Below are 18824 nucleotides of genomic sequence, written 5' to 3' on the forward strand. Positions count from 1 at the left end.
TGGGCTTGAGCCCCATGTCAGGCTCTGTGCTGATAGCATGGAGCCTGCTTGGGATTCTCTCTCTCCCTCTTTCTCTCTACCTCTCCCCTGGAATCAATCAATCTCTCTCTCTCTCTTCCTGTCTTAAAATAAATGAACATTTAAAAAAAAAAGAAAAATAAAAAGTCTCTTGGAATCAACACGTATGGAAGGGAGAGGCAGGGAGCAGGAGTGGGTAGAGGGAAAAATTGAGTTACATGCTTTCCCAGCAGCCTCAATCAGCCTCACAGGGGACTCTGGAGTGAAAATGACCCTACCAAGTTGGGCCATGAGGTTAAAATGATCAGGCCTTTATACTCAGCTTCAATAATGTGGGCTGTCTCTGGAAGGGTGTAACCATGGATGGAGTGATCTCTGCAGCAGAGGCAGTTTCTGAAGGCTTGACAGCTGAAGGCTCTCTATAAACAACACTCCCACAGCTGGAGTGACAAGTCCCTCTTTGAAGGGGGGTCTGCACAGTGCATTCAAGATGTCATCACAGAACTTTTTATTTCCCTACCCAGTATCCGTTTCACTCTTCAAAACTGTGCCCTGAATTCATTTGAGGAATTACTTCTACAAAATGGGGCTTCTTCATGGGATAGGATATTACATGTCCTGTTCTCCTTCCGAAGTGAAAGGCCATTTGCAGACTCTTTCTGTGAACTTTGAATCTTGAACAGAATGACAGAAGGATGAAAAAAATGGTTGATGTTCACACTTTCCCGAGTAGAGGATGCGGTTTTCTCTGTTGCCCTGGTTCTGGCCCTGTCTTTCTTTCTTTTTCTTTTTCTTTTTTTTTTTAAGAAGGCTTCACACTCAGCACTGAGCTCAACACAGGGCTTGAACCCATGACCCTGAGATCAAAACCTGAGCTGAAATCAGAAGTTAGACACTTAACTAACCAAGCCACCCAGGAACCCCTTCAGCCATGTCTTACACAGCTTCCCATTCATTCTGTGAGCTGTTCAATATCCCCCTAATTACTGTCCTCTGTTTTAGCCCATTTCTTTTGCTTACAACCAAGTAACCCCAAATGATGCACTAGGGTTCAGATCCTGACTCCACCACATTTAAGAGTTTAATCTCAAGTAAGTCTCTGTAGGTCTTGGTTTTTCATCTCCAAATTTGATACAATAAAGTCTACCTCTCAGGGAAGAGCCTTAGTAAGAGATAGTATAGGCACAGAATTATAACCAGTAGTCTAAAGGGGTTCTAAAATGAATAAAAACAGTTTCTGCTTCCTGCTCCCAGTTTACACTGTGAGTTACTCTGCTGGAACATCAAATGTCGTATATGGAAAATGCGAGAATAATGAGGACTTCTTGTTTGCCAGATTTGTATTTGGAACTGGACTTCAGGGTTGCATGCTCTGTGCAGCTCTTCGCCAAAGGCCTTGAGGGGTGCCATCATTCATGACACTGCAGCATAAATTATTAGGATAAAGGAAAGAGACAGTAATCCATCTTCCAGGAAATGTTGGACCAATGGATAATCAGATGGAAAATTAAATAAATACATATATATCCAAGGGGGGTTAATAGTGATGTCCTTAAAAATTGCTAAATTGGAGAAGATGACTAAAAACTGCCTTGGGATTTAACTGTATTGAGTAAAATATGCTTTGATAGGTAATTTTCCTGTGTAGATACAGTGATTGATTTGATCCATGATATATGTGATTCTGTGTGTGTAGATAACATGTGGCATTATAATTGGGTTCTGTTGTCCTTTGCCACAAAAAGAAGGATGAGGAAAAAGTGGAAAGCTTCCCTGATACAGTTCTTCAGATGCCACAGCTTTTAAGACACTCCTCCTTTGCCCCTCAAATCAATCCTCACTGCCAATTTCAGAATATTTAAATGTTTTCTTAGTTGAATTATTTACGACTTTGTCTCCTTTAGACTACAAGTGAAAAAAGCTGAATGAAAAATTAAATGGTTACCATTGAAATATTTACAGATGGGAGAATATGATGTCTGGGATTTGTTTCAGAAAATGTGGGTAGGAGGCAAGTAGCCAGTGTAGTTAGGACAGGATTAGTTATACGTTAATATTCTGGGGGGCTGGGTCATAGTACATGGGGTTCATTATTTTATTCTGTCTACTTTGTATATGTTTAACATTTGTAAAGCAAAATACTTTAAGGATTGGATGATTAGAATTCATTAAAATATGTATGCATAAAGCAAGGACTAGAAGAGAATGCATAATAATGAGGAGTTATGTTAGGTGTTAGAGTAGATGAATTATGGGTGAGTTAATGTTTGAAATTTCACTAATATTATTCAAATTTTTATTTTTCAATAAATAAAAAAATCCAAAGGAAAGAAAAAACACATCAAAAATTCTTTGAGGATAAGGACCCTTGGCATGGTGGATCTGGCTTGTATCAGATTGAGAGAACATTGTTAAATTTTTAGGAATTTTGCATCCTGGCTAATATCATGGAAGTACCAAAACTGACGGTGGGAGGAATGTTGCTACCTCAGAAATCGCCAAACACTAGAAATCAGTACTCCCAAGAACCAGTTCCTAAACATTCACCAGCATACCACTGGTAAGAACTGTGTCAAATGCTTTTCTGCCTAGAATTATCTAAAGATCCTGAAATTTAATGGGTAGGTACTTATTAATTTATTCCACGCATATCTAGTGAGGTCCTACCATGGGCAGAAAGCTATGCTAGGCACTTTGTCGGTAATAGAAAATATTATTATCTAAAGAATAGGAAGGTATTCTAAACTTTGTGAGATAATATATACCTAAGAGATTAGAATACAAATATGGCAACTGTGGAAGCTGATGCTCAGGCAGCTGCAAGGACTGCAGGCAGCTGACGGCCTCCGGCTGGAAGAACCTTTCCGATCCAACCCCAGCTTTCTAAGCATGCACTCAATTGTACACTTTAACAGGGTGAATTTTATGGTATGTAAGTTATATCTCAATAAGATTGTTATTCAAAAACTGGAAACAAGACAAAGATGCCAGTTACTATTTTTATTGTCAGATATTTTTCTGGAAGGCCTCTCTAATGTGGAAAGTCGAGAAAAATAAATAAAAGGTACAACTTTTGATAGAGATTTAAAAAAATCATTCTTTGGAGACTGTTTTATTATGTATTGAGGTAACTCCAAGAAGGAAGAAACAGTTTTTTTAACGAGTTCAAAAAGGTGGCTAAGGAGATATATATATACTGCATAGGTATGTATGTAAACACACACATACACACTCACACACATGTACAAAGACAACATATATGCCAGTTAGAAAAATATTGGACTTAAAGTAATAGCAAAAGTTATGAAATACCTCTGGATAAATTTAATCTAAAATATGTGGAAGCTTTCAGAGAAAATAATACAACTTTACTAAAATGCATAAAATAAAACCTGAATGATAGACATATATGTCCACAGAAGGGAAAACTCAATGTAAAAAAACAAGTCATTTCTTCACAGATTTATCTATAATTGCAATGCAATTCCAAACAAAATCACAATAGATTCTTTGGAACTTCTCAAACTGGTTTTTTTTTTTTTAATGTTTTTATTTATTATTGAGAGACAGAGAGAGACAGAGCATGACCTTGGGAGGGGCAGAGAGAGGGAGAGACACAGAATCTGAAGCAGGCTCCAGGCTCCTAACTGTCAGCACAGAGCCTGATGTGGGGCTCAAACCCACAAACTGCAAGATTATGACCTGAGTCGAAATTGGACGCTTAACTGACTCAGCCACCCAGGCAGCCCCTCAAACTGTTTTTGATGTTCATCTGAAAACTGGCTTGTGATAAAGCCAAGAAACTTTTGAAAGAAAGGAAAGAATTAGAATGAGCAGCTGACATATGGGTAGAAAAAAGGGCCAATAGAATGAATTAGAAAACTCTACAGCAGATTCACATATGAAGTTTCAGTGTGCAAATTTCAGGTGGCTTTATGAAACAGTGAGAAAAGATGGATTATTCAATAAATGTGGGAACAACTGGACATTCATATAAGAACAAAATAATGCTAAAAAATAAAACTTTTATATGTGAAAGGTTTCTTTAAAAAAGGTAAAAATAATAAACTGGGAGAAATATTTGCAACAGATTTGACTGGCAAGGATTTCATATGCCTATTTCTTTAAAGAGATTTTGAGTTATCAGGAAAATGATGAATACCCTGGTAGACACATAGACAAAGGATTTGAATAGTCATGTTACAAAAAAAAAGAAGTAAACATGGCCAGTTAACATTTAAAAAATTCTTTACTTGCAAAAGAGAGCTCCTAATTATAATGAAAGTTAAATATTATTTTTACATGTTGTATTAGTAAAGATGAAAATGATGGGCAGTACTCCATATTTTTAAGACTATAGAGAATCAGGAACTCTCATAAATTACTGAGAATAGAAATTAATACAGTCATTTGGGAAGGTATTTCTTCTAGAATTGTATCCAAAGGAAATAAATGTGTAGATGGATGTTCACTACAGCATGTTTACCAAAACACCGAGAAGATCCTGAATGTCAATAGCAGATTGGTTAAATAGAGTCTGGTTCATCCATACAGTAGAGCTCCAAGAGAATTTAAACTGGATTCATATTGGGGGTACCTGGGTGGCTCAGTTTGTTAAGCATCCAACTCTTGATCTTGGCTTGGTCATGGTCTCCTGATCTCATGATCTCATGATTTCATGATCTTGTGATCTCATTGTTGTGAGATTGAACCTTGCATTTGGCTCAACCCTGACAGCATGGAGACTGCATAGGATTCTCTTTCCTTCTGCCCCTCTCCCTCTCACTTTCTCTAAAAAAAAAATAAAAAAGTAAAAAGTTAGCTAGATTTGTGTTTATTAACAGTGAAAAAATTAGGTTGCTTCACAGTGTTATAGAATTTCTTATGTGAAAGGAGAACATTCATTTTTATTTGTGTATTAGTCAGAAAGAATATGTACCAAACTGTTACTAGTATTTGAGAAAAGAAGGGGAGGGTACAGTTTTCATTTTGCAAGTAATAGAAAATTACACACCAATATGCCTAAATAATAAGTGGTATATATTAGCCAAGTAATCAAAATGACTCGCCTTAAAGTGGGCTTTGTTGAAGGATTGATGAAAGGGTTCAACAGTATGTCATTCAGCTGCTAGTTTTCCTCTGACTTGTAATTCTGCCTTCAAAGGTAAAAGCTTCTTGAGGACATTATGTTAAGTGAAATAAGCCAGACACAAAAGGACAAGTACAATAGGATCCCACTTATATGAGGTACTTAGAGTGGCCAGACTCAGAGACAGAAGTAGAAGGGTGGGTGCTGAGGATTTGCGAGGAGTGGGGAAAGGGGAGTTGTGGTTTTATGGGTATAGAGTTTCTTTTATAAAGGGTTTTCTGGAGATTGGTTACACAATAAAGTGAATGTGCACTTAGAAATGGTTAAGATGGTAAATTGTATGTATTTTGCAAAACAATTTTAAAAATTACAGTTTAAAAAAAAGTAAAGGCCTCATCCGAAGGCTGGCTCCCCCTGGTGGTGGGAGGGTTGCTGGCACCTTCAGACACTATGGGCCTCTGTTACTGGCGACACAGCAGGCATGGGCACATGCCTGTTCCCAAATCATGCAGATTCTAGGGGCCTATTTGTAAACTTAGGGAGCAATTTTGGTTGTTATAGTGATTGGGCATTTAGAGAATGTGGGCCAGAGATACTAGATTCTGATAATGTATAGGACAATCCAATACAAAGTTTCCCCACATCTTGCATGACTTTTAATGCCCTATTTGACATTAACATACATTTCAAAAACTTGTTTATAATAATCTGAAGCTAGATCCTAACTCCATTGTGTATATAAATACACATGTGTATTTTTGCATGGTCTTAATATACACTGAACTTCAAGATGTGAGAATTCTGGGTAAAGTGAGAGAAAATTGTACTTTGGTTCATTTGGAACTTTACCAAGAGTTGTTCGCTATTTCAGAAAATCATGTTCTCAACAACCAACACCACTGACGGTATTTGAGTTGCCAGTTCAGCCCTGCATGTTGCAGTTCACACTGCATAATGCAATTCACACTGCATATTTTATCTCTGAAATCAGGATGTATCCTATGATCAGTGACATCTTAGATTCTATGAAATACGGTACTGAACATCAGTATGCATTTGCAGCTGTTGCGGTAGCTGTTTCTCACTGGAATTCTTGTAACAACCTCCCAACTGATCTCTCTGCTCCCACCCAGCAATCTACTCTCAACAGAGCGGCCAGATTTTTCTTTTTAAAATGTAGATGAGATCATGTCACTCCTCTGCTCCAAATCTTCTAACGTTGCACCATTTTACAGTGTGCGAACCTGGCAATGTCCTCTGAGGCCCTGCAAGATCTGGCTCGGTTACCGTTCTGACACATCTGCTTCTGCTTTTTCTATCACTGACTCCAGTCCGCCTTAAAGTCCAGGGCCACTTAAAGGGCACACACTCGCCAGACAAGCCTCCACCTTAGGGCTTTTGTACTCTCTTGCCTCTGCTGGGACCCTGTTCCCCTAGACAGGTGCGTGATTCGTTCCCTTAGCTCCTTCAAATCTTTAATGTTACTTTCTGGTGAGATCTTCCTCATAATCCTTATTAACTTGTAATGTAATATGTAATTTACTTATGTATCATGTTGACTGCTGTCTGTATCCCATCATCCTGTCAGGATGCAAATTTCATGAGATAGGGATTTCTGTCTGTATCTCCAGGAAATTTAGGAGAGTGCTCAATACCTAGTGCTCAAACACTATTTGTCCAGTGAATGGTGATTCTGCCAGTAGGCACAAGCATCTAACTATCTCATTATGTCTCCTCTTATTGTTGTGCCCAAGCAGTTACATTTTGAAATACATATCATTTTATAATGAATTATTTTCCTATTATCTCTCTCACGTTATAATTATAGCATTATATCGTAAGTCGTATTATATGATCTATTGATTCACTAAGTCAGGATGGTGAAGTAGTATTATGAAACGTTTGTTACAGTATCAGGGTTTGGATGTTAAGGTTGAGAGCTGCAGCTGGAGACCGGTCCAAAAGCCACTCCTGGAACTGGGGGCGGAGATAATAATCCCAGCAAACTGCCTGGCTGCTTCCTGGATGGGAGGGGTGGGGTGGATGTTGGGAGGCAACCACAATGTTGACAACCAGGAGGAAACAGACTGCCTTTCCCAGCTTTACTATACTCCCATATTGTTCATATTATTTGAATATTTCACGTATGAGCATTCATTCCTTTTGCAGCAAGCAAAACCAATAAGGATATTTTTATTTAAAATACTACTACAGGGGCGCCTGGGTAGCTCAGTCACTTAAGTGTCTGACTTCAGCTCAGGTCATGATCTTGCAGTTTGTAGGTTTAAGCCCTGCGTTGGGCTCTGAGCAGCCTGGAGCCTGCTTTGGATTCTGTGTCTCCCTCTCTCTCTGCCCCTCCCCTGCTCATATTCTCTCTCTCTGAAAAATACACAAACATTAAAAAAAAATTTTTTAAATACTACTGCAAACTATAGGAAGCAGATAAGCAAAGGAAGTCACCCATGATCTTATTCTCATATCTAACAGTTCATTTTATAACATTTTTCAGGCATTGGTGTACACATTTGAATTTTGGGGGTCACATGGTTGGAAGTGTCATTTGTCAAGGTTATTCTAGCAGCCCATGTTGGATTGAGGGTAAGACCTGGTTGTAGCCTAACAGTGGCGAAGGAGGGCTTTGATCAGACTGGTGACAGTGGGAATGGAAAGGGACACGACTCAGAAATACTATAAAGAAGACTGACTTTGCAAGCACTAAGTATGTGCGTGTGAGTGAGAGCAGCAGGCCATTTGTGTGTTTTGCATCTGTGCATTTCCAGCCTTGCATTCAAGAATATTGAAGAGGAGGAGGGATCTTTTGTCTGTGTTTGTGCTGTTTCTCTCTTGTTCTCTTTTTAAAAAAGCAGTAAGCTGCATTCTTAACTTGTGAAATTTGATGAGTTTTGATCTGTGTATACATCTGTGAAACTCTTACTATAACCAAGGCAACGAACATATCTACCATCCCCACAAACATCCTCATACCTTGTAACCACCCCCCCCACTCTTGTCTTAAGACTACTGATCTGCTTTCTGTTACCCTAGATCAGTTTGCCTGTTGGAGAATGTTATATAAATGGGATCATATAATACGTACTTTTTTCCCTCTGGCTTCTTTCACTCAGCATGATTATTTTGAGATTCGTCCCCTTGTTATGTGTATCCAACATTGCTAAGTTGTATTCCACTGTGTCACTAGAATTTGCTTATCTATTCACCTTTTGATGGACATTTGGGCTCTTCCCAGTTTCATACTATTACAGATAAACTTGCTATAGACACTCATAGATAGGTTTCTGCATGGGTATCTGGTTTCATGTCTTTCAGATCTATACCTTGGAGTGGATCGACTGGGTCATACAGTAATTATTCCTCTGTGTTAAGCTTTGACTCTACATCCAAAGGTGTCAGTTTTATCTTCCTTTTGCTCACCACAATCAATTTAGAATTATGGTATTTTTATTTTTCATTGACAAAAAGATCTAGGTTTTTGCCCCCCAAATGATTGAGAAACAAAAATGAGACTCTGGTGGTCTGCTAGGTTTGGTTTTTTGTTTTTTTCTTGAGAGACAGAGACAGCAAGTTGGGGAGGGACAGAGAGAGAGGGAGACACAGAATCTGAAGCAGACTCCAGGCTCTGAGCTGTGAGCAGAGTCTGATGCAGGGCTCAAACTTGCGAACCGTGAGCTTTATGACTGGAGCCAAAGTCGGATGCTTAACCAACTGAGCCACCCAGGTGCGCCTGTTTTTTCTCTTTTAAATGAGCATGACTGTTATCCACATGGGAGATTGCATGGACTTGATGGGGTCCTACACTGCCAAAGCCAATTTCAGACTTCTAGGAGGTGGTAGTAAACACACAGCTGCACACAGAGGCACAGGGTAAGAGTGTGGGGCAGGAAGGTTACTGGTAATTGGCACGCATCGAAAGAAATGACTGTAATGGTGAAATTTCAAGGCCATAGTGGGTGTCATTTCTGGGCTAGTTGCAGATGAGGATGAACAAGCTAACTTTGGTCCAAAAAGCAGGCCAATCCACAGGAATTCTGGGAGGCTGTCAGGAAAGATGGAAAAAAACCTGATGATAAGGATCCTGGCAAACTGAGGAACTCATAGTATCCTGTCCCAGTCTTGTGACACTATCTGCCCTTTTATCCTGACCTTCTGTTTCCTGTATTTTTCCATTTTTTAAACACTGAAATCCAGTTCCATATAGTTTTGTGTATTAAACATAAAATTTACCATTTTAACCATTTACATTGATTGGTACACTCATTATTTTGCACAAACATCACCACCATCCATTTCCAGAAGTTTTTCATCATCCCAAACAGAACCTCCATACCCAATAAACAATAGCTACCCATTAAACAATAGCTTCAACTTTCTGTCTCTAAGAATGTACTCACTCTAGGTATCTCATAGAAGTGAAATAATATATTTGTCCATTTGTACCTTCTCTTAGCATAAACGTGTTCGAGAGTCGCCCATGTTTTAGCCTGAATCAGAATTTCACTCCTTTTTAAAGCTAACCAAGATGACATTATTAATATGCCACCTTGTGTTTATCCATTCATCTGTTGATGGAACCTGTGTTACTTTCACCTTTCGGCTGTTGTGACTAATGCTACTATGAACGTTGGTGTACATGTATCTGGTTGAGTCTGTGTTCTCGCTTTTTGGGGCGGGTGTATACCTAGAAGTATATTTTATGTATCATACAGTACTTGTATGTTTAACTTTTTAAAAAACCACCAAATTCTAACACAGCAGCTGTACCATTTTACATTCTCACTAGCAATGTACGAAGTACAATTTCTTCACATTCTTGCCACACTTGTTTTGTTTTTTAATAAAAGCCATCCTGATGACTGTCATATGGATATCTCATATGGTTTTTATTTGTAGTTCTCTAATGAATAATGATGTTGAGCCCCTTTTCATGTGCTTAGTGGCCATTTGTATATCTTCTTTGGAAATATGTCTATTCATGAAGTCCTCTGCCCATTTTTGAATTAGGTGGTTTTTCCTTTGTTTTTGTTGTTGCTTGTTATTGTTGAGTTGTAGTTGTTCTTTATATATTCTGGATATGAATCACTTATCAGACATATGATTTGTAAATATTTTCTCCATTCTGTGGGTTATCTTTTCAGACTCTTGATAGTGTCCTTTTTAATTTTTGAAAGAGGATTGTGGTATATGATTTATGATCTATGAGTACTGAACCTAGAAGACTAAGAATATGTGAAGAGTCAAGAGTTATAATAAAAGTCAGAGTGGAGCACCTGGGTGGCTCAGTCAGTTAAGCATCAGACTCTTGGTTTCAGTTCAGGTCATGATCTCATGGTTCTCGAGTTTGAGCCTTACATCAGGCTCTGCGAGGGCAGCATGGAATCTGCTTGGGATTCTCTCTTTCCTTCTCTCTGCCCCTCCCCTGCTTGCTCTCTCTCTGTCTCTCAAAATAAATAAATAAACTTTAAAAAGCCAGAGGTTATTGTGACTCAGATTTTATGATATGGAAAAAATATCTATAGTTGAACTACGTAGAATTTTGGTGTAAATAATGTTATAACATACATTTATTTTAAAACATGTATGTTTATAACTTAAGTATATTTACACATACATTTATTTTACCATTTCTTTCTTTAAGATTAGCTGGTGTTCTAGTGACTGTAATCAGATAATCAAAGTTGAGAATTTCCTTATCTTGTGTATGATTTGTTACCTTACAATATACTCAACTGAAAAGATAAAAAGCCCAAAAACCAAATCTCACCACGTCATAAGGTCCGTTTACTTTTTTCTCTCAAAAAATTCTTACTGTGAAATAAAGCTAGTATTACCAAAAAAAGCATGAAACTGATATGTAGAGTTTAACAAATCATTATAAAGTGAATGACACTATAAAATCCTTTTGGGTCAAGAAATAGGACACTGAGGTCTGCTTACTTAACAAATAGGAACCACATATGGATGTTATTTTGTGTCAGGCTGGTGGATCCCTGGGCTTCACTTTATGAGATGCTGACGGGAAGGGTGTGTGTCCTGGGCACTCTTCCTGAGGCCTGGGGAGTATCCTCAGCCTTTCCGTAAATGAGCAAGGATGGAGATGGGATGCTCATGGTATCCCGCCATAGGTTCTGGCCTGGCCTCTGGCTAGTCTTTACTATTAACTCATGGTTCTGAGCCTTGGCACTATGGCTATGTTGGGTCAGATAACTGTCTGCTGCGGGGGAGCTGTCTGGCATATTGCAGGACGGTTAGCAGCGTTCCTGGTCTCCATCCCCCGGATGCCAGTTGGGCCTCTCAGTTGTACACCAAAAATATCTCCAGACATTATCAATGTGCCAGGCATGGTGCTAAGAGCTATACATACGTTATTTCAATTTTCATGTTTTTGTCCTCATTTTGCAGATAAGGAACTGAGCTTCAGCAGGATTAGGTGAACTATTAAAGGTGATGCAGCAAGTGAGTGGCTGAGTGAGTTTAAACACAGACCTATCAGTCCCCACTTTGTTTTCAACAACCACGTAAAGCTGCCTCCCAGGTGGTGGAGGATGGGATATATTCCAGATTTCACTTCTTTCATTAAGACATGTCAAGTCCAGGGGCGCCTAGGTGGCTCACTGGGTTGAGCGTCCAGCTTCGGCTCAGGTCATGGTCTCACAATTTATGAGTTCGAAGCCGGCGTTGGGTTCCATGCTGACCACTCAGAGCCTGGAGCCTGCTTGGGATTCTGTGTCTCCCTCTCTCTCTGCCCCTCCCCTGCTGGTGCTCTGCCTCTCTTTCTCTCTCTTAATATCAATGAAAACATCAAATAAATAAACAAAAATTAAAAAAAAATTTTTTTTACTGTTTTTATTTATTTTAGAGAAAGAGAGAGGGAGACAGCATGAACAGGGGAGGGTCAGAGAGAGAGGGAGACACAGAATCTGAAGACAGGCTCCAGGCTCTGAGCTAGCTGTCAGCACAGAGCCCGACGCAGGGCTCGAACCCACGAACCATGAGATCATGACCTGAGCTGAAGTCGGACACTTAATTGACTGAACCACCCAGGTGCCCCAATAAACAAAATTTTAAAATACATTTCAAATCTATATTTCTAGGCTTTTTACTGGATATTTCCTTTTGGTTTTCCTATCAGCTGTTTAAATTGGACATTCCTGAAATTAAAGTGAATAGTTTGCTTTTTTTTCTGTTTTCTTTTTCACTCACTTCCCTTCTCCTATTAATCATTCTTCAAAATCGGTATTAAACCCCTGATCTCTTTGACTCTTTTTTATGTTTTCATAAGCAGCATCTCATATTTTTGTACATCTTGTCCAAACTCTATATTTCATTTCTAAAAGAAATATTTTTAATGATTAGTAATGAAATCCTATCAAAACCCCAATATGAATCTTTTTGGAACTTGAGAAGTTTACTCTAAGGTTCATCTTAAAAAGTCCTTACAAATAGTCAAAGTTTAGAAAGAAAAAAGCAGTGAGAAGAGATTGCTATATTTATTTTTATTTATCTAATAAGAACATGAAGTTCTTATTAGATGTCAGGCACTATATATTTTTATTTGAGAGAGAGAGAATGTGGGGGGAGGAGAAGGGGCAGAGAGAGAATCTCAGGCAGGCTCCCTGCTCAGCATGATGCAGGGCTGGATCCCACAACCCTGAGCTCATGTCCTGAGCTGAAATTATGAGTCAGACCCTCAACCAACTAAGCCACCCAGTTATGTCAGGTACTATTCTAAGCACTACACAAATATTTGCTCATTTAGTACCATGTATGAGATAACAAAATAGATTATAAAGCTATAATAAGGCATAAAGTAGTGTGATCTTGGCATAGGAATAGAAAATTTGACTAACAGGACTGTTTCAGGGTCAGGTCCTCTGGAATTAGAAGTGAAAGAGATTCGGGGCACCTGGGTGGCTCAGTCGGTTAAGTGTCTGACTCTTGGTTTCAGCTCAGGTCATGATCTCACAACTGATGAGTTTCAGCCCCTCGTCAAGCTCTGTGTTGACAGCGTGGAGATCTCTCTCTCTCTCTCTCTGTCTCCCCCTTCCCTGCTCACACTCTCTGTCTCTCTTTCAAAAATAAATAAACATTAAAAAAAATATGTGTAAGAGATTCATTTAGGAGAAATGCCGGTGAAGGACAAAAGGGAGAAGTAGGGCCTTCCAACCACAATTTAAATTTAATCCCCATGCAAGGAGAGAGAGAAGAAGGAGGGTTGGGTAGGAAGAAAGAGCCTCAGACTGTAATACAATATCTAAGAAAATCTCAGCCCGGCCAATTTAGAGCTCCAAAGACTGCCAGTTAGAAGCCTTATTTTAGACAGAACTGTTCTATCTCTCGTACCCCCACTATGCTCAGTCATTGGCAACAGTCCAGAGGAAATGTGGTTTCAGTGTGAACCTTGTAGTAGATCTTGAAGGTGTGGCAGCTAGAGACCGGCAGCCAGCTACACTTCTCACGACAGGCTCTCTTGAAGGGACACATAAGCAGTGTTGCTCGGTAGCTGCCAGAGGTGTGGTGTGAAGATTCAAGAACAGACTCACTTATAGGTGTGAAAGTCATTTATAATAAACCAGGCATTTCAAATCAGTGGGGAAAGATAGACTGTTCAAATAAATGATGTTGAAACAATTGGCTATTTGGAAAAAATTAATTAGATTCCTATGTCACATCATCCTTAATATAAATGAAAGCTGGATGGAGGAAAAATTATAAAAATATTGAAGAAAAGATTTTTTAAAATAATATTGGTGTGGAGGGACACCTGGGTGGCTCAGTCCATTAAGCGTCTGACTTCAGCTCAGGTCATGAATTCACAGCTCATGGGTTCCAGCCCTGCAGTGGGCTCTGTGCTGACAGCTCAGAGCCTGGAGCCTGCTCTGGATTCTGTGTCTCCCCTCTCTCTGTTCCTCCCCACTCACACTCTATGTAAGTGTGTGTCTCTCTCTCTAACAAATAAATAAACATTAAAATAAATTTAAAAAATAATATTGGTGTGGAGATGCCTTCTTTATTATTATTATAGTTTATTGTCAAGTTGGATTCCATAGAACACCCAGTGCTCATCCCAACAATTGTCCTCCTTCATGCCCATCACCTATTTTCCCCTCTCCCCAACCCCCATCAACTCTCAGTTTTTTTCTCAGTATTTAAGAGTCCCTTGTGGTTTGCCTCCCTTCCTCTCCTTAACTATTTTTTTCCCTTCTGTTCTCCTATGGTCCTCTGTTAGGTTTCTCCTGTTAGACCTATGAGTGCAAACATATGGTATCTGTCCTTCTCTGCCTGACTTATTTCACTTAGCATTACACCCTCGAGGTCCATCCATGTTGCTATGAATGGCCAGATTTCATTCTTTCTCATTGCCATGTAGTATTCCATTGTGTATATAAACCACATCTTCTTGATCCATTCGTCAGTTGATGGTCATTTAGGCAATTTCCATGATTTGGCTGTTTTGAAAGTACTGCTATGAACATTGGGGTACATGTGTCCCTATGCATCAGCACTCTTGTATTCCTTGGGTAACTTCCTAGCAGTGTTATTGCTGGGTCTTAGGGAAGTCCTATTGTTAATTTTTTAAAAAAATTTTAAATGTTTTATTTATTTTTGAGACAGAGAGAGAGAGAGACAGAGCATGAGAGGGGGCAGGGCAGAGAGACAGAGATACAGAATTTGAAGCAGGCTCCAAGCTCTGTGCTGACAACTCGAACCCACGAACGTGAGATCATGACCTGAGCCAAAGTCGGAGACTTAACCGACTGAGCCACCCAGGCACCCCTATTGTTAATTTTTTTGAGGAACACTGTTTCCCAGATTGGGTGCACCAGTTTACATTCCCTCCAACAGTTTAAGAGGGTTCCTGTTTGTAGAGAAGCCTTCTTATGCAACATGTAATAGCCTGAGCCATAAAAGAGATGACTAAGAGATTTGATTAAATGAAAATTTAAAACTAATGTATGAAGAAAAGCATCAATGAAATTAAAAACCAGGTGGTAGATTTGGAGAAAATATTTGTGCCATACATAACAGGCAAAGGATTAAAAGGTAAATATATATAAAGAGGTCCTCCACATCAATATGAACAGATAACCCAACAAAAGGATATTGACAGGCAATTCAAAGAAAGATAAATGGCTAATATATATAGAAGGAAATATTTACACTAACTGGTTATCAGGGAAGTGAAAATTACTGAGCAAACCAGATGGGCAAAAATTAAAAGTAATGTTAGTATTTTTTTTAAGTTTAAAAATTTTTTAAAAAGTTTGTTTATTTTTGAGAGAGAGACAGAGAGACAGAGTGTGAGAGGGGGAGGAACACAGAATCCGAAGCAGACTCCAGGCTCTGAGCTGTCAGCACAGAGCCCAATGTGGGACTTGAACTCATGAACCCCGAGATCATGACCTGAGCTGAAGTCAGAGGTTTAACCGACTGAGCCACCCAGGTACCCCAAAGTTTTTTATTGTTTAAAAAATTTATTTTGAGAGAGAGACCAAGCAGGGAGGGGCAGAGAAAGACTCCAAAGCAGGCTATGCATTGCCACCATAGAGCCTGATGTGAGGCTCAAACCCACAAACTGTGAGATCACAACCTGAGCTGAAATCAAGAGTCAGATGCTTAACTGACTGAGCCACCCAGGCACCCTGCTAGTATATTTTTGTAGTAATACATAAAATATTGCAGAGTAGCTGGGAAAATGAATATTTGGCTTTCCAGTCTCTAGGAGAAGTAGGCAAGGGAGAATTGGCTTAGGAATAGGTTTTAATTTAGTGAACCTTTGATATCTGCCATATCCACTGGTAAGAGAGTAGGAATGGCTGTACCAACCAACTATGGTATATCCTTGCTAAGTAAAACTATATAGCAAATGAGTTAAATCTATATGGACTGGAAAGAAAGAAAAGAAGAAAGAAAGAGAGAGAAAGTTTTCAAGATGGAAAACAGTATACATAAACTGATTTTATATATACTGAAAGAAAACGTAGCAGTTATCCCTGGGGTTGGAGGAAGAATTGAAGTGGAGGAGGCCCTTAAAGATTTGCTCTGTATTTCTAGGGTGCCTGGCTGGCTTGGCGGGCAGCGCATGTCACTCTTGATCTTGGGGTTGTAAGTTTGAGCCCCGTGTTGGGTGTAGAGATTTTTAAAACATAGAATCCTTAAAAATGTTTTTCTCTATATTTCTGTATTATTTAAGTCATTTACATTAAATTCCTACATTTTGTGAGAGATTAAAGAAGACACATCAAGCAATGACTACCCCTCCTCCAAAAAAACAAGAGCATAAAACCATCTTTTTTTTTGTCCATGGGATCCACTCACCATTTTTTCGATGACTGCCTTTGATTTTTATTCTCTATGCTAATAGCTGTTCTTCTTTTCTATTAGTTTGTGCCTGGTTAACATTTAATTAAATGTTTTTTTTTAACTTATTTTTGAGAGAGAGAGAAGGAGCATGAACAGGGGAGGGTCAGAGAGAGAGAGAGAGAGAGAGAGAGAGAGAGAGAGAGAGAGAGGATCCGAAGCAGGCTCCAGGCTCTGAGCTGTCAGCACAGAGCCCCATGGGGGCTTGAACTTACAAATCATGAGATCATGACCTGAGCCAAAGTCAGACGCTTAACTGAGCAACCCAGGTGCCCCAAAGGCAGGAACCTTCTGATGCTCACACCTCTTTCTTTACTGCAATCCTGTACTCCACAGACAACTTACTTTTCCTAAGACCAGGTTGACTTCAATCATCCCTCTGTCTACAAATCTTTTATGGATTCCCCCAAAGAGTCGAGAGGGATGCTAACAGGTATTCCATGGGAAAAGAGGTCTGTTGTCTGGTGAATCTGGGAAATTCTGTGTTTAACACAGTTAAAAAAAGCTTTCTTCAGAGTAAGATACCTAGACTTTAAAATGCTAATGTGCTAAGGGAACTTCTAAGGTGGAAGAGACTGTAATTCTTCTCAATTTATTTGGCCACGGAATTCTTCTTCTGAGGAACACTATTACCTTCGCAGGACACATTTTGATAAACAATAACTTAAGTGGAAAAGTTCATAATTTTTCTTCTGGCATTAATGGCCTTGCTCAACATGTTTTTTAGTATCTGATTTCCTCCACTGTTCACAATGAGTTTCCTTCCTTGCTTTTTCCTTCAGGAGGTCAATGCTAGTTCTTTCAGGGAGTTCATCCTAATTATGTCTCTCTGAACTGTGGCACTTATCAACAGAACTCTCATTAATTTCATATTCACAACTGTATTATCGATATTCCCTTTATTTGGGCCCATTTTGTTTACTTACCTGAGTAGAGCTAGGACTGTGTGTTATAATCTGTAGTACATGTGATATTTAGCTGCTTGAGAATACTGTGCATTTCTCCCAATGGGAATAATACTTAACTTTGCACAAGGCAGCATCTAGGCCTTAGATAAACCTTCTATTCCTTATGTCATCAACACAAACTTGGTGACTTAAAACCACACAAATTCATTATGCTTCTGTGGGTCAGAATTCTGTGTGGTGGTCCCACTGGGCTAAAATCAAGATGTCTGCAAGGCTGTATTCCATCTGGGAGCTATAGGGAAGAATCCATTTCCTTCCCTTTTCCATCTTCTGGAAGCTGCTGCATTTCTAGGCTCCTGGTCCCCTTCCTCCATCTTCAAAGCCAGCAGGGCTGAATGAGCTCTTCTCACACCACATCCCTGCATCTGTCCGTTTTCCACTTTTAAGGATCCCTGTGACAAATTAGGCTCACCTGGAGAATTTAGTCTATGTCCCTATTTTGAAGTCAATTGATATGCAATTTTAATTCCATCTGTAACCTTAATTCCCCTTTGCCATGTAATTTAACCTAATCACAGTTCCCAGGAATTGGGAAGTAGACATCTTCAGTGAGCCATTATTCTGCTCAGGACAGGTACCCTTGCCCAAAAGTCTAAATTGAAGGTTTGCATATAGGTGGTAGCAGATAGGACAGCAAACGGAAAAACGTTTGGTAATAACAAAACTCTTATCAAATACAGAAGGCCTTCCTGCATGATCTTTGGCAAGTCAATTAAATCTTAGTATCCACCTTTCTGCTAAAATAAAAATTGCCATTCCTGTCCCTGCTCGTTTAATGAAATTATTATGTAAACGGATTTAGCTTAGAGGATGACAAATAGGACTCAAGAAGTTTCTGATGAATCTTAATGAGGAGGGTGGGCGAGGTTCTCTGAATGACATCTGGAGATAGTTTTGAGATTTCCAGAGAAAAGGAGTGAAAAGCGCCTGCCCCTGAATGAAATTGGAGGTTGAAAATTCTAGCAAAAGGAATCAAGTTGCTTTGGAAGTCAGCGTTGAGGAAGAAGCCCAAGTTAAAAATGGGGCGAGTAAGGAGGTTCCTTAGGAGACACACAGGTGAAAGTGACTACAGAATCGAAGGGAGGAAATTTGTATGGTCTCCGAAGGCATATTAGGTTTTGACAATTCTTTCCCTATTTAGTTCAGTAGTCCATGGCCATCTATACCGTAATTGTACAACAATCACTTGGTGAATAAGTAAATGAAATAAAATCTCGTCTGGTCAGAAAAGTGAGGCCGTACAGGTTCCACCGAGATTTGAACTCGGATCGCTGGATTCAGAGTCCAGAGTGCTAACCATTACACCATGGAACCACCACAGGAGAAGAGCCGCCTTCGGCTAATTCTTACAGAACCCCGCCCCCATCTACAAA

General features: G+C 39.4%; 1 non-coding gene across 1 annotated transcript; it reads right to left on the reverse strand.

The window, feature by feature from the left end:
* Positions 1 to 18693: 18693 nt before the first annotated feature.
* On the reverse strand, positions 18694 to 18765 carry TRNAQ-CUG. The gene has a single exon. It is a non-coding gene; the product is annotated as a tRNA-Gln (tRNA).
* Positions 18766 to 18824: the final 59 nt, after the last annotated feature.

This window comes from Suricata suricatta, chromosome 9 (assembly GCF_006229205.1).
Source record: "Suricata suricatta isolate VVHF042 chromosome 9, meerkat_22Aug2017_6uvM2_HiC, whole genome shotgun sequence".
Classification (NCBI taxonomy): Eukaryota; Metazoa; Chordata; class Mammalia; order Carnivora; family Herpestidae; genus Suricata; species Suricata suricatta.